General features: G+C 38.6%; 1 protein-coding gene across 2 annotated transcripts in view; it reads right to left on the reverse strand.

The window, feature by feature from the left end:
• The window catches only part of LOC143856250 (uncharacterized), a 36795-nt gene that overhangs the window by 8414 nt on the left and 12325 nt on the right, over positions 1 to 16056 (reverse strand). The gene's annotated exons all lie outside the window — the stretch shown is intronic.

A 16056-nucleotide genomic window follows, 5' to 3' on the forward strand; every position in this document is an offset into this window, starting at 1 on the left:
GGAGCAGATCCATAATCTCGTTGAACACCGTAATGTTTTTCAGAAGATCCCCGCCTTCTTGCATCTTCAGCCCGTATAATTGCCGCTTCAAATACAACTGGTTGGCCAAGCTTTTTGACATATAAAGCTTTTCTAACTTCTCCCATAATTTAAGCGCATCTTCTTCTTACATAACGTTAAACAGAACACTATCTGCCAAACATAGTCGAATCTTGCTGATCGCCTTCGACTCAATGTCTTCACATTCGGCATCCATCATCTTCTCTAGCTGTCCATCATTTCCCTTCAACGCTTTACCCAAGCCCTGTTGAACTAGGATGTCTCTCACCCTCTTCTGTTATAGAGTGAAACTGTCATTTCCGTCAAATCTGTCGATGTTGAACTGAGTAGAACTTCATTTTACCGCCATCTCTTGTACTCCGCACTTCACGGTGCAGCGCTCCACCTCGAACGAGAATCTTTCTTGGATAATCTTTGTACTCCCAACGATCGCTCTAACTACGATCCAGCCAAAACACCCACGATCACTCTACCCGACCTCAACGATCGCTCAAACCACAACTCTGATACCACATGTTGAGAAAATCCGCAGGGCAAAACAATCCGACCGTGCACAAATTTAACGGAAAAGTAAAATAAACCAAGCAAGCCACAAGATGAACAACAAGATTTTAGGTGGTTCGGCCAAGCCTAGTCCATGAGAGAGAAACACAATCTTCCACTATGAGAAAAACAAAATACAACGATTATAATGGATCAATCTCAAACCCACAACCCGTTCCTTGCTTCTCAACCCAAGACCGTACAAGAGAGTGAACCAAGAGAGACCCAAGAAAAAACCCACTTTCTTCTTCTTCTCTCTCTTACTTCTCTCCTCAAGTTGTTGTTCTCACACTCACAAGAGAGAATTCCAACTCTCTTTTAGATGTAGGCTTTTTCCAAAACCTAAAACAGGGTTTCTAATTTTGCCTTTACCGCCTTTCCACCCAAGCCACTTACGGTAGGTGGGAAATAACGCAACTTTCCAACAGGGTGGATATAACTCTTTCCAATTTTATGCTCATTTGTAAGTGTAAAAATTCGTTTTCAAGCCCATCATACGTCGAAAGAAACAGAGCCACGAGGAAAAATATGAGCTGTCAATAATAGAAGCTTGGGTCGTTGCTCAATTATTGAAACCATTTATTTGCTAGGCCTTGTCGAGGGAGGACCACGAAGCAAAATCCACCCCCAATGTCGTTGCCTAGCTATCAAGTTATTAGGGTCTGTCCTCTGAAGAGGCAAAGTTAATAATGTCTCACTCTATGGTTTTCTTATGCAATATATTAAGGCGGTTCGCCTGGGCCCTTATCAATTATGAGAGAAATTATACAGTTTCCCAGAATATTTACCAAGGAAAAACATATGGCAGAAAAAAAAAAAAAAAATAGGTCCAGCAGTTTGGTAATCTAAACCATTCATTTGTCAAGTTCTACAATCGTCGGATCTTATCATAAAAATATCCACATCAAAACCATTGGATCTTAGAAACTTTTGAGGGATTGTTTTTGTTTTTTTCCTTGATCATTTGTTTCACAAGCCACAGGTTGAAGGGTTAAAGTATTAAAATGAAAAAAAAAAAAAAATCTAGAGGAGGGGGGGTGGATATTTACTCATCATTTCTTACATAGTTTTTATTTTTTATATTTTTCTGTTATATAAGTAAGATAGGGATTAAGAGGGTCAAGGCTTTGTTCTGCAACCATGAGATTGCAGATTTAATGAAAGTAACTTACCCAAAAAGATCAAGAGGGCCTACAAATTTATTAAGGAGTCTCTAGGCAGGTTCACATTAGCCAATTCACGGCCTTTCGTTTTCAAGGGACCAGACACCTCATGGCAACATGTGCAATGTACGGGGTACCGGGGTAACAAACAAAAACTAAATGATTAATATTATTTAAGAAGACTATGCCTCAAACCTACCTAGTTGGTATGCTGAACTTCACAATCTCTTTTATTCATATGTAAAATTTATGAGCATTAATTAGATTTTTATTTGTAGGTCTGACATAATTTATTTTTTTTGTGTAGGTAAGCAGGGGTTTGGCAGGGACAGGGACCCTACGGGTTTATTAAAATGTGAAAGGTATTACAAATTTACAATCAGCGAACACAACATTAGCCATGTCTTTGGCAAAGTTGCCTCCCCACCGTGGTGTGGTGTGGTGGGAAAGCAAAATAGAAACCTTACTTTTTAGGTTTTTGACAAACGAACCTAAGTACAAATACCCGTTCAACGAGAAAAAAGGAGTACGGCAGGAGAAGAGCTTGGGCGTGAGGTGTGTCGGCTGCCACAAAGCTAGAGAGAGAGAGAGAGAAAGGAAGGGAGAGAGAAAGGAAGGGAGAGAGAAAGTGAGGGAAAGAGGGTTTCTTAGGTTCCTTTCGGGGTTTCTTCTCAGGATTTACTCTTGAGTTACTCTTGTGTACGGTCTTGGTTGAGAGAAGCAACGAAAGGGTTGCGGGTTTGTGGGTTTTGGGTTTAATCCATTGTAATCTTTGTATATTGTTTTTTTTTCTCATAATGGAAGATTGTGTTTCTCACCCGTGGACGTAGGCTTGGTCGAACCATGTTAAATCTTGGAATTCATCGTGTGCCTTGCGTTTATCTTACTTTTCCGTTTAATTTGTGCACGATCGGGTAGGATTTGTCGAACAGATTTTCTCAACAAGTAGTATCAGAGTTGTGCTTGGAGCGATTATCAAGGTTGGGTGGAGTGATTGTGGGCGTTGTGGTTGGATCGTGGTTAAAGTGATCTTTGAAGGTAGAAAGATTGTCTGGAAGATTCTTTTTCGAGGTGGAGCGCTACATCGAGAAGTACCGGGTAGTCTAAGATGGTGATAAAATCAATTTCTACCTAGTTCAACATGGACAAATTTGACGGAAAGGGCAATTTCACCCTATTGCAATGAGGGTGAAGAACATTCTAGTTCAACAAGGATTGGAAAAGGTAGGGGTGTGCATTATTCGGATTTAACCGAATAACCGAACCGAACCAAAATATTTTGGTCGGTTCGGTTTGGTTTTTCCCTTGTTCGGTTCAGATTCGGTGTTGGGAAAGATTGGAATTCGGTTTTCGGTTTCGGTACCGGTTAGTTGTGAAAATAATTCGGGTTAACCGAACGAACCTGATACGTCATTAACTATTAAACTATGTAACAAATATGTTTTAACTTTTAACCCCATTTTTTTACCCGGGACAGCCCCCACTTATTCACAGATTCACTTTATGCAGTTTATGGGTGTTGTATCGAGCAAAAAAACGATGAAATTTTGTTTGTAAATGAAAGACTTGAAAATCTAAAATCGAGAATAAGAGATTAGAGAATAGAGAGTGAGACCGTGAGAGTGTAGGGTTTTCAGTTTTGAGGTTTTCTTCTCTAGTCTGTCTCTACTCACCGTCACCAACTCACCGCCTCTCCGACTCTGCCGTTTCCGCCTCTCGACTCCGGGATCCATTAAACCTTGCGAGAATCCGGCGATCCATCAAACCTTCAAAGGGATTTTATTTGTCTGAAGAAGGGAATAGAAACTTTCACTTTCAGGTAAAGTCATAGAAACTTTCAGGCACAACAATCTGGTGATGTAAGTTGAAGGGGGTTTTATTTGTATGAACTATGAAGAAGGGAATTGTGGACCCCAATCCGAGAAAGAGGTGGGGGACGAGCCCCCAGCGGCCTCTGGATCATCCACGTGTGAAGGGGAGCTCTACCAAGGAACTCTCGAAACAGATGCCACCCTCATAGCATAGCACGAGTGGCGATAAATGAGATACCTCTTGATCCAAGGATAAATCCTCAAACCAAGACGTACCTAAAACAAACTCAGAGTCGTCATCCATGGATAGGCCATAGAACCCCAAAAATAAATATGCTCTGTATACCATGGATAACCAGAAATATATATGGGCTTGTGCCTAATTACGAACGGAGAAGGTCTGAAGAGCACCCCCAATTCGTCCGAGTGCAAGCACTTGGTCTCTTATGCCATTTATTATTAACATTGAAGAGTCTTGGGTGAAAATCATGTAAAATAGGAACAAATATACCCGAGTGGGCGTCTGCCTAAACATACATGACCCGGGGATAAAATAATAAGCATGCACAAAATAAATAGAATAAGGGTCGCCTAATCACAGCTAGGCTATGAGTGACATGCCTAATTGGTGTCTAAGTTCTGGTGGGCAAACACATGCATGCTACAGCTAAAGGTATAAGATCTGTACAATAAAGTAAGAAAACACAATAAAACATACAATATGACTCGATACCACACACGACGCAACACAACAAATCCTAAACTCTAAACGATTTCGCCCGATTCTTTGGATGGTCTGGTATTCATCCAAAGCTGCCTACGTATCCCCACCTCTAGGAGAATCAAAGAAACCTAGTTCTTCGCACCTATTCTAAGCTATGATGCCTAAGACATCTAGACCTCTATCCTAGACTCGACCTAAGAGACCAGACTAGTTATTAAAGCTTCTTGCGATTATCTAAATTCCAGTGGATTGTGGATTTTTAGGACACCCTATATGCCCTAACTAAATGCAGGTTACCCCTAAGCTAATGCAGGTGGTTCTTACAATCTATGTGTAACTAGGCTGTGTGTCCTAAGGAAAACAATGGGATCACTAATGCATTCTAGACCTAGTCATCAGTCGGCAATGTAAATCGCCAACTGACCGGACGGAGGTGTAACAAACTCCTAACTCTAACACAAACACACAACAACCACAACAATCAAACAACATATTAAGGAGAAACTCCTAACTCCAAAACTCTCTATCTAGGACAAACTCCTAACTCTAGAGGAAGATCTTTTTGAAAATAAAGTTTTAAAAGTTGTTTGAATGATTTTTTAAAGATTTACAAAGTCTATTTACAAAGTTTGACTGGACTTGGGATAAAGATCCCAAGCTGCACTACGTACCTCGTGAAAAAGTATCAAGCCAACGTAGTTCGGAACAAACTTTCCTAAACTACGCTCCTAAAGACACTCAACACTCTAGATGGTTTTAAAGCTTTCAAATATTTTTTATGTTCTAAATTTCTGATATTTTTGAGTTTTCAAATATTCCAATATTTTTGTGATTTTAAATGATTTCAATATTTTTGGATTTTAAAAATTCTTCAATATTTTTTGACCTTTAAATGTTTTCACTCTTAAAGGGAACACGCAAGCACAACCATAAATTAGGGCAAAGCCCTAAATCTAAAGGGGAAAGCACGAACAAGCAACTAGTGTCTCCAAGAGACGATCCACAACAAGTAAACTAGCGTCCCAAGAACAGAGAAAACAATCTAAGATCCCAAGTAAGCAACGCTATAATAAGACTGAGTTAGTCTCTAATAAAGAGGGGTGACAACAATAGTAAAGAATAGACTCCTTACTAACAATACTAAAGAAGGGGCGCAAATGAGTCAGGGACTCTTTAATAACCCTACCGAAAGATGGGGCAAATAAGTCAAAGACTCGCTATAGAAGAAGGGGTTGCTCTAACATGAGGCTCGGTAAGCCTCCTAAAGGAAAAACTCTCTATACAAGACAAGGCTTGTCTCCAAACAGGGACTCTATAAATGAGGCAAGGCATGCCTCTTACGAGAAAACTCCCTACGAAACTAAGGTAACCTCCCTAAGGGTAGGTCCTAAATGAGGCTTGTCTCCAAAAGAGAACTACCTCAATGAGACAGAGTATGCCTCCTAATGGGGGTTGTAGATAACTCTTTCATTGCCCTTGCAATGATAAATAGGAATAGGGGAGACTTAGTTAGTCTTCTAAAGTATGGGTGAAACTTATGAAACTTGAGGTAGTCTCCTATGGGTTAACCCTCTGATGAGACCAAGGTGGTCTCCTAAAAAGAAAACTCTTCTATTGAGACAACATGTCTCTTAAAAAGGAAAACATCATAATGAGACAAAATGTGTCCCCTAAAATGAGACTCATGGAATTTGGAAGGTCTAGACATGATTTGGAAGTGATTCTAGAAGTTTAGATGTCTAGGTTGACATGTAGCACGGGTTCCATTCATTTAGTATAAAAAAATATTGAAAGCACTCTACACAACATACAATTTTCACAAGGTTGTAAAATACAAAACAAATCATGAAAATTGATTAATATATGATATGTGACTTGCTAGCATGCTCATCATATCACAATATAAGCATTAGAATCAATATAGGCTCAAAACAATCTTAAAAAAAAAAAAAATTTGAAATTTCCACCCAACATGCAATTTTCACCAAAATGGGTAAAAATGCCAAAAATTAAAGTAGGAATGTAATGGAAGGAAAAAAAATGAAGAAGGTGTGGGGCAAAAGAAATGAACTTACGTTGATAATTCAAGAGTTGCAAAATCATTTCGCCCATACCAAAATAGATTTGGTTAAAGAAAAATGTATACCTCGTCCTTAATTTCTGCATGTTTTGTTGTCCAAGTAATCCCAATCAGAAAAATGTGCCAAACGAAAGAGATAAATGCCCGAGGAGAAGTAGATGTGAAAACAAAAAGAAATGAACTTCCAGCAAAAAAAAATGAAAGAAAATGAACACTCCAGCAAAAGTTACCAGAAGAAAGGTTTTGGCTCAGGAAGAGAAGACGGGAAGAGGTTTTTGCCTGAAAAACAGGAGAGGATTTGGCTGAAAATGACGCGTGGGTTATCTATGGTGACACATGCGAGATGAAATTTTGTTTGAGGGACAGGTGGTGGGAGAAGCTAATCCAACTCGGGCGGAGTTAACAAGGGGCCAAAATTCGTCTCATTCCGACGCGTGGGTTCTCTGCTGGGTTTGGGGGACAGGTGGTGGCAAAAAACAAATCAAGTGAAATGACCAACATACCCTGTAACAATAGGGTATAGAGGGAACATATTCTAAAGCGTAGGCAAGATACAGATGGTATTATCAAGGGTCAAACCAGCTGACGATTTTTTCAAACTTCAGGCTTTAAGAGTAAGGGGGCATTTACTGTCCCAAATACCCTCACAGGAAAGGATTTACAGGTAAAGCGTTTTGAGAAGGCAGCAGGACACAATAGGCATTTTAGTCAAATATACACTTTTAGAGTCATAACTCATAATATGGATAGGAAGGAGGAAAGTAGCAAGGAGTCCGCACCATTCCGCGGTGGAAGTAAAATTGAAACTAGGTTTTTTTTTCTTCTCTCCCTTTTGAACTCTGGTTGTACATTGGGAGATTTTGATGAGGGTTGTCCTTTCTCTTTTCTCTTTTAATTTTCTTATAAATTATGAAGATCATGAGATTTCTGAGCAAGATGGGTAAATTCATTTGGATGTATGTAGGAGAGGTAATCTGGGTTGTTGTTATTTGGGTGATGAGTAAGGAATTTCTGCAGTTTAGAAACTAGGGTTTTCATTTATTTCATCTTTTATTCCCCCCTTTTTGCACAATATAGAGATCATGGGATTTCTAAGCATTATGGGCAATTCTTTGGATGCTCTGCATCTGGGGAGCGCCTGGTATCCGCCGCAAGAGATGGGGATCTTCAGGAAGCCAAAGCTCTATAATATAATCCTCACCTAGCCAAGTATTCGACATTTGACGTTAGTAATTCCCTACTCCATTACTCTGCAGCTCAAGGCCACCATGAGGTAATCCATGTCAATTCATTCATACCAATTGCTTTCCCCTTTTGAATCAATTAAACTCGGCTAATTTTTGAATTCATGTTTCTTATTAGCTTTCTTAAAGCTATTTTATTGGTTAATAGGTATTCTGTTATTTATGTTTAGATAGCCTCTCTCTTGCTCGAGTCTGGCGTTGAAATTAATCTCAGGAATTATAAAGGGCAGGTAATCAGTCTCAGTTTTCGGTTTGACCCTTGATAATACCATCTGTATCTTGCCTACGCTTTAGAATATGTTCCCCCAAAACCAGCAGAGAACCCACGCGTCGGAATGAGACGAATTTTGGCCCCTTGTTAACTCCGCCCGAGTTGGATTAGCTTCTCCCACCGCCTGTCCCTCAAACAAAATTTCATCCCGCATGTGTCACCATAGATAACCCACGCGTCATTTTCAGCCAAATCCTCTCCTGTTTTTCAGGCGAAAACCTCTTCCCGTCTTCTCTCCCTGAGCCAAAACCTTTCTTCTGGTAACTTTTGCTGGAGTGTTCATTTTCTTTCCTTTTTTTTTTTTGCTGGAAGTTCATTTCTTTTTCTTTTCACATCTACTTCTCCTCGGGCATTTATCTCTTTCGTTTGGCACATTTTTCTGATTGGAATTACTTGGACAGCAAAACATGCAGAAATTAAGGACGAGGTATACATTTTTCTTTAACCAAATCTATTTTGGTATGGGCGAAATGATTTTGCAACTCTTGAATTATCAACGTAAGTTCATTTCTTCTGCCCCACACCTCCTTCATTTTTTTTCCTTCCATTACATTCCTACTTTAATCGAGCCCATAGATGCTCTCGACCCCTTTCTTGTTATTTTTTATTTTATTATTTATAAGAATCTGATATATATAATCACCACTCTTTTTTATATTGATTCACAAATATTTCAGTGTATGTTTTGTGATTTCTTCAACTCTCTCTCTCTCTCTCTCTCTCTCTCTCTCTCTCTCTCTCTTCCATTTGCATTTGGTTTTCTTTTGTTCCTCAATTTTGACACTCAAAACATCGTTTATGGAGATTTTGCTTCAGGACAAAGTTTTAGAAAATTATTCAAGGAACAACTTTGTCTTCTACGGCTCCGGCCAAATCATGCCAAAAGAGCCCCAGATATAGCCGACAATCTGCTGTTGCAGCAAACACAATTTTTCCCAAAAACTGAAATTTTAAAAATGATTTTTGACACACCAAACATTTGTGGGACCCGATCCCGCTAGAGGGGTGAGACGCGACCCACCTCCCTCTCTCTTGGTCTCTCGTACCCACGCGAATGGCGTGTGCTTTTTATTATTGATTTTAATTACCCAACCAAGCAGGCAGCAACCAAGCCATAGGGTGCAAACAAACGTGCAACCCAGTACTCATAAGGGCAGGGGTAAGCCGCCGAGCCTAGCAATGTGTGATTTAATTCATTTTTTTCGTGAACTTGGGATCACTAAGGTAATCCGAATTCCACACAAAAGAGGGTGTCAAAGTCGCCACCTAGATGAGGGATCTAGGACCCATAATTGACCAGAAATCTAGACTCGTTACCTGGTTACGAGAATGGAAGGTATGGGGAGTTACCACCACATGCACCATTCCTGCTCGATAATCGGTCTTCAATTCCAAAAGTTAACTCTTTCGAATTTCTTTTAAATGGCTCATTTAACTCTATATTAATGTGCGAACTACGTGACATACATCCTAAGATCTAATTTCAATGTAATTCCTAAATGCGTATCTGTGGACCCCGATCCGAGATAGGCGAGGGAACGAATCCCTAGCACCCTCTGGATCATCCATGTGAATGAGAGCTCTACCAAGGAACTCTCGAAACGGATGCCACCCTCATAGCATAGCACGAGTGGCGATATATAAGAGATACCTTTCGATTCGGGAACAAGTCCGGATTCGAAACGTACCTAAACAAACTCAGAGTCGCCATTCATGGTATACGGCCATGGATCCTTTAAACAAAAATATGCTCTGTATACCATGGATAACCAGAAATATATATGGGTTCGTGCCTGATTACGAATGGAGAAGGTCTGAGAGCACCCCCAATTCGTCCGAGTGCAAGCACTTGGTCTCTTATGCCATTTATTATTAAATTTAAAGAGTTTCGGGCGAAAATCATATGAAATATGAACAATTCTCAGGAATCGTCTACCTAAGCATGCATTTCCTGAGGAAAAAGAAATAAACATACACAAAATAAAATGAAAACAATGTGTCACCTAAGCAAAGTTATGTTATGAGTGACATACCTAATGGGTGTCTAAGTTCTGGTGGACTCGCACATACAAGCTACAGCTAAAGGTATAGGTCTGTACAGGAAAGGAAATCTAAAATTAGCAGTTAATCATGAATAGTAAATGAAATAAGGAACAAAATACCAGGCAAATAAAGAAATAAAAACCTACGGCGTGCACATAGCGCCTATCTACAATGGGGCGAATACATAGTGCCTAATATAAAATCCTAACACATATCATCTAGAAAGCAGTAAATAACAGATAGCAATTGCAGTAATAAAAACCTACGGCGTGCACATAGCGCCTATCTACAATTGGGCGAATACATAGCGCCTATCTACAATTGGGCGAATACATAGCGCCTAATATAAAATCCTAACACATCTCATCTAGAAAGCAGTAAATGACAGATAGAAAATGGATAAATAAAAACCTACGGCGTGCACATAGCGCCTATCTACAATTGGGCGAATACATAGCGCCTAATATAAAATCCTAACACATCTCATCTAGAAAGCAGTAAATGACAGATAGAAAATGCATAAATAAAAACCTACGGCGTGCACATAGCGCCTATCTACAATGGGGCGAATACATAGCGCCTAATATAAAATCCTAACACATCTCATCTAGAAAGCAGTAAATGACAGATAGAAAATACAGAAATACCGTAAAGTGTTACAGCTAAGAAGATAAACCTGCGCAATGAGCAAACATCAGTAGACCATAGTAAAGGATAATAATCAGTAACCTAAAAAAATAAAGAATTACAGCTAAACATGCGAGAACTACAGCTAAGCAGGTAAAAACTACAGCTAAGCAGGTAAGAACTACAACTAAGCAACTAGGTAAAACATATAAGCAGGTAAAGGTTACAGCTAAGTACGTAAGTAAGCAAGGAAATGCACACACGCTGCCATGATCTTACGCGAAAATCATCAACAAAATGCAAACACAAGCCCTAAAATACTATCAACAAAACCTAAGACTCTAATGCTTCAGCCCGAGTCTTTAGATGATCTGATATTCATCCAAAGAAGCCTACGTATCCCCGCCTCCACGAGAATCAAGGCAACGTAGTTCTTCGCACCTATTCTAAGCTATGATGCCTAAGACACCTAGACCTCTATCCTAGACTCGATCTAAAAGACCAGACTAGTTATTAAAACTTCTTGAGCGATTATTTAGATTTCAGTGAATTGTAGATTTTAGGACACCCTATATGCCCTAAATAAATGCAGGTTAGCCCTAAGCTAATGCAGGTGGTTCCTACAACCTATGTGTAACTAGGCTGTATTTCCTAAGAAAAACAAACGGTTGACTAACGCATCCTATTCTAGTCATCAGTCGGCGATGTGGATCGCCAGCTGATCGGATGCAGGCGCTCCTATAACTCTAGGACAAACCCCTAACTCTAAAACAAACACACAACAAACAAACAACCAAACAACCTATCAAAAGAAACTCCTAACTCTAAAACTTTCTATCTAGGAGAAACTCTTAACTCTAGAAGAAGAGCTTTTCGAAAACATGTTGTATAAAAGATTTTTGTATTTTTTTTAAAGGTTTGAAAGATTTATTTTACAAAATTTGGCTGGACTTGGGATGTAAATCCCAAGCTGCACTACGTACCTCGTGGAAGAGGATCAAGCTAACGTAGTTCGAAACGAACTCTCCTAATTAAAACTTAATAATCCAAAAGATTTAAGGTTTTTAATGTTTTTCAAATGTTTTTGATAATTTTAAAGTTTTCAAATGTTTTTGAGTTTCAAATTTATAATGTTTTTGGATTTTAAAGCTCTTCCAATGCTCTGGACCTTTAAATGCTTTCAATCTTAAAGGGAACACGCAAGCACAACCACAAACTAGGGCAAAGCCCTAAATCCAAAGGGGAAAATCCCGAACAAGCAACTAACGCCTCAAAGAGACGATCCACAACAAATAACTGGTGTCCCAAGAACAATGAAAATGATCTAAGATCCCTAGCAGGTAAAAGAATCTTAAAGGATAAACTCCTATCTAACAGACGAACCAAAAGGCTACGGGGCAAACTCCTAACATATAGGATAACCAACTCTAAATGGGAAGTAAATGAGTCCAAGACTCTCTATTGTTCTATAAGGGAGGTCAAATGAGTCAAAGACTCGCTCTAGAAAAGAGGGCTCTAACATGAGGCTAGGTAAGCCTTCTAAAGGGAAATCTCTCTAAATGAGACAAGACTTGTCTCCAAAAAAAAGAAAAATTCTAATGAGACAAAGTATGTCCCCTAAAATGAGACTCATGGAATTTGAAAGGTCTGGACATGATTTGGAAGTGATCCTAGAAGTTTAGATGTCTAGGTTGACATATAGCACGAGTTCCACTCACTTAGGATAAAAAAAAACATTGAAAGCACTCTGCACAACATGCAATTTTCGCAAATAAGGCTCTAAAATATAAAGTAAATCATGAAAATTGATCAATATATGATTTGCGACTTGCTAGCATGCTCATCATATCCCAATACAAGCATTAGAATCAATATAGGCTCAAAACAATCTAAAAAAAAAGAAAAGGTGAAATTTTCACCCAACATGTAATTTTCACAAAAAATGGTCAAAAATGCCAAACAAATCATGGGAATGATTCAATATATGATTTTTGATTTGCTAGCATGCTCATCATATCCCAATGCAAGCATTAGAATAAATATAGGCTCAAAACAATCTTTAAAAAAAAAGAAAAGGTGAAATTTCCACCCAATATGTAATTTTCACAAAAAATGGTCAAAAATGCCAAACAAATCATGGGAATGATTCAATATATGATTTGTAACTTGCTACCAAGCTCAAAACATCCCAAACAATCATTAAAATTGAATAGAGCTCATATTGTCCATGATTTTCAAGAAATAGCACAATTATGACATATAGTGTGAAAAATACAACTTTGCACTGACTTTTGGACCTCTCAAACATCAAAACCATCAAAAACTCTACTAATCAAAATTGTAGATCTCAGCATAAGAAACATTCTCTCAGTTGACCACTTTGTTTGGATCTGGCCAGAAGTGGCCGGAAAATGGCCTCTTCCGATCCATCGCCATTAAAAGACATATTAGTGTTTTAACTGAAAGTTCGGGCTCAGTTTTGACACTTAAAACATCGCTTCTGGAAAAATTCACTCAAGGACAAAGTATTAGAAAATCTTGTGAAGAACATTTTTTCTTTGTATGGCTTTGGACGAAACAGACTTAGAATAGCCTAAAAATTGCCAACAAGCTGCTGTTGCAGAAATGACAGTTTTTTCAGAAAAACTGAAGCTTGTTAGTAGTTTCTGACATATTAAAAATCCTTTATGGAAAAATTTGCTAAAGAAGACAGTTTTAGGAAATATTATAGCAAACACTTTTCCAGTTGACAGTTTCGAACAATTCCGAGCAGTAGCAGCCAAAAATTTACTCGACACGATAATTTGTAAAAAACTTAAAAAACATCATTATGGACTGAAAACTTTAAACGGGCATAACTCTCTCGTCTTTTGGCCGAATTTGGGCCGCCATATGTCGAACTGACCGGCTCGACGAGATCTACAAGATTGATGATGTTTGTTTTTAAAAGTTTTCAGCATTTGAGGTTGAAAATGAGCAAATTCAAAACAGGACAGCAAGCATATACAGTTTTTTTTTTTTTTTTTTTTTTTTTTTTTATAAAAACATATCATCCAAGGCTTCCATGAGCTACTGATTCCATAAAAACGAAATAGTGAACATATATTTGAGTGAAAAACATTGATCAAATTGTATTTAAAACATAATGATGAGAAACAACATCAAGGTGTACAAGGGCTTCCATTAGTTGAAACTCAAACATCTCTTTCATTCTCACATGACAATCAAAAGAATGGAAGGGAAAGAGGAGGGCACGAATCATCAAAATGAATGTGGTTATACAGATATTCCAAAGTAGGGGCTAAAACGGGGGCTGAACCTATGTAAAATAGGGCTGAAATGAGGGCTAAACTTGTTACAACAAGGCGGGGGCTGCACATGTTAAAACAAGGTGGGGGCTGCACATGCTAAACAAGGCGGGGCAGCACATGCCAAAACAAGGCGGCGACTGCACATGCTAAACAAGGCGGGGCAGCACATATTAAAACAATGTGGGGCTGCGCATGCCAAAACAAGGTGGGGCTGCCATGGACATCATCATGCTCAGCCAACAAAATGAGGGCTGAATTGGTGGACAGAATTGTGCCAAACAGAAGACAGATTTTATGCATCAATTGTGTTGAAATGTGGACATAATGTGCACCAAAATAAGGGCTGAATGCATGGACAAAAATAAGCCAAAACAGGGGTTGATCATGGACAGATTCGCTCTTAAAAATGCATAAAACAAGGCTGACTTATGGACATAATTGTGCTAAAACAAAGGGTAGCAACAAGGTGGTGAGAAGGCTGCAATATGGATGAATCTGCGTGCGACACTGGGCGGCAACATAAACTGGTACTGTACTAAAACATGGGCAGAAATGGGGCTGGATCTGTGCTGAAACAGAGGGCTAAAATGAGGCTGAATCATGGGTGAAATCTGTGCTCAACCAGGGGCTGAAGTTGATGGACAAAATTGTGTGCGTGCACTATGTTTAGCAGGGGCAACAATGGGTGAAAAAATGTGTCCAAGCAAAGAGGCTAAAATAGGGGAAAATTGTGCTCAAACAGAGGACAGATTTATAGGTGAAATCTGTACAGAAAATTGACCAAACCTGTGCCAAAACAGGGCAGATTTATGCATGAACTGAATTTTAAGATGAAACCTTATTTCTCTATTCTCCATGAACAGGTATATTACCTCAGCATTAAAGAATCATATATGAAAATAGGATACACATTTACCATCACCACATGTACTTACAGCTAGATTCCAACATTGAGTATAAGCTCAAAGACAGTGGCTGGTTTAATCTTTGAAAGGCAGGCCACATCAGTACATGTAATAAACACAACATGATGGTAACTCTATCGGAAACACGAAACTCCGATATGAGGTCTGGATGCATCAAATCAGCCCACAATTAATGTCCTAAACACAGGAATTGGCAATGAATTTCAACCCTTAATATGCATTGTACTTGATTCATGGGTTGGGAGTGAATTTCAACTGCCCACAAATATATCAATAGAAGAACCAAAAATCTGATCATCACTCATCAAGGAAGTAAAAATCATCTCCACACATAAAATAGAATAAGTTCGAGCATCAGATATTTACTCCTTAGAAAATCCATATCATCTTACTGCACAAAATCAAGTAAATCTTCTCTTCATAACAACAGATTATCTATTCTTCAGGAAGTAAAAATCATCTCCACACAAGAAATCAAACAGATATACTTTATTCAAGAGATAATATAAAAAGCCTACCTGATTTGCCGTTTGAGAAGAACTACCAATTTTAGAGATGGATCACACCTTATCTGCTACTAGAACTACTAATTTCGTCTTCTTTTCTTGCTCTTTCTAATTATATGCTCTTATTCTTCAGATCTGAATAGTAGAACTTAGGATCTCAGAAATATTTTCATGATTATAAAGACTACCAGCGCTCAAAGTCTTCCAGACTAAGGTATATGGCTCGGATCTTGAGTTCCAAAGAAATTCCATCTAAAACGAGATGGAAGGTGAAGTTAGGGGAAATAATTGGAGAAAGTGTTTAGAGAAAAGAATTTTCCTCCGGATCTTAGGGTTTTTGGCTTGAATTTTTGATAACGGAATTCGGATCTATGGTTTCTGAAATGCTAAGAAGAAGAATCTGCTAGATCAAGAGCTTGATGATGACTGAGAAAATAAAGATCGGATGAAGTATAAGGTAAAATAGGGTTTATAGCTGAAATAATGGAAGAAAAAGAAAAATAAGAGCAACTAATAATAAGGGAGGAAAATAAGGGGATCGGAGGGTAAATCCGATCGGAAAACTCAGATTTTCCGGCGATTTTGCCGGAGAAGACGATCAGATCTAGCTTCTCTCTCTAGTATTCTCGCAGCTTCTCTCTCTAAAAACTTTGCTAAAAAAAAAATTTTGAATCCACCGTGAATGAGACCCAAACCTCTTATTTATAAAAAAAACATTTAATTTTTACCCCCTCTACTTGCTTGGAC

The sequence above is a fragment of the Tasmannia lanceolata genome, unplaced genomic scaffold (genome assembly GCF_043159265.1).
Source record: "Tasmannia lanceolata isolate RefF3 unplaced genomic scaffold, GAP_Taslan_0.1 ptg000002l, whole genome shotgun sequence".
Taxonomy (NCBI): Eukaryota; Viridiplantae; Streptophyta; class Magnoliopsida; order Canellales; family Winteraceae; genus Tasmannia; species Tasmannia lanceolata.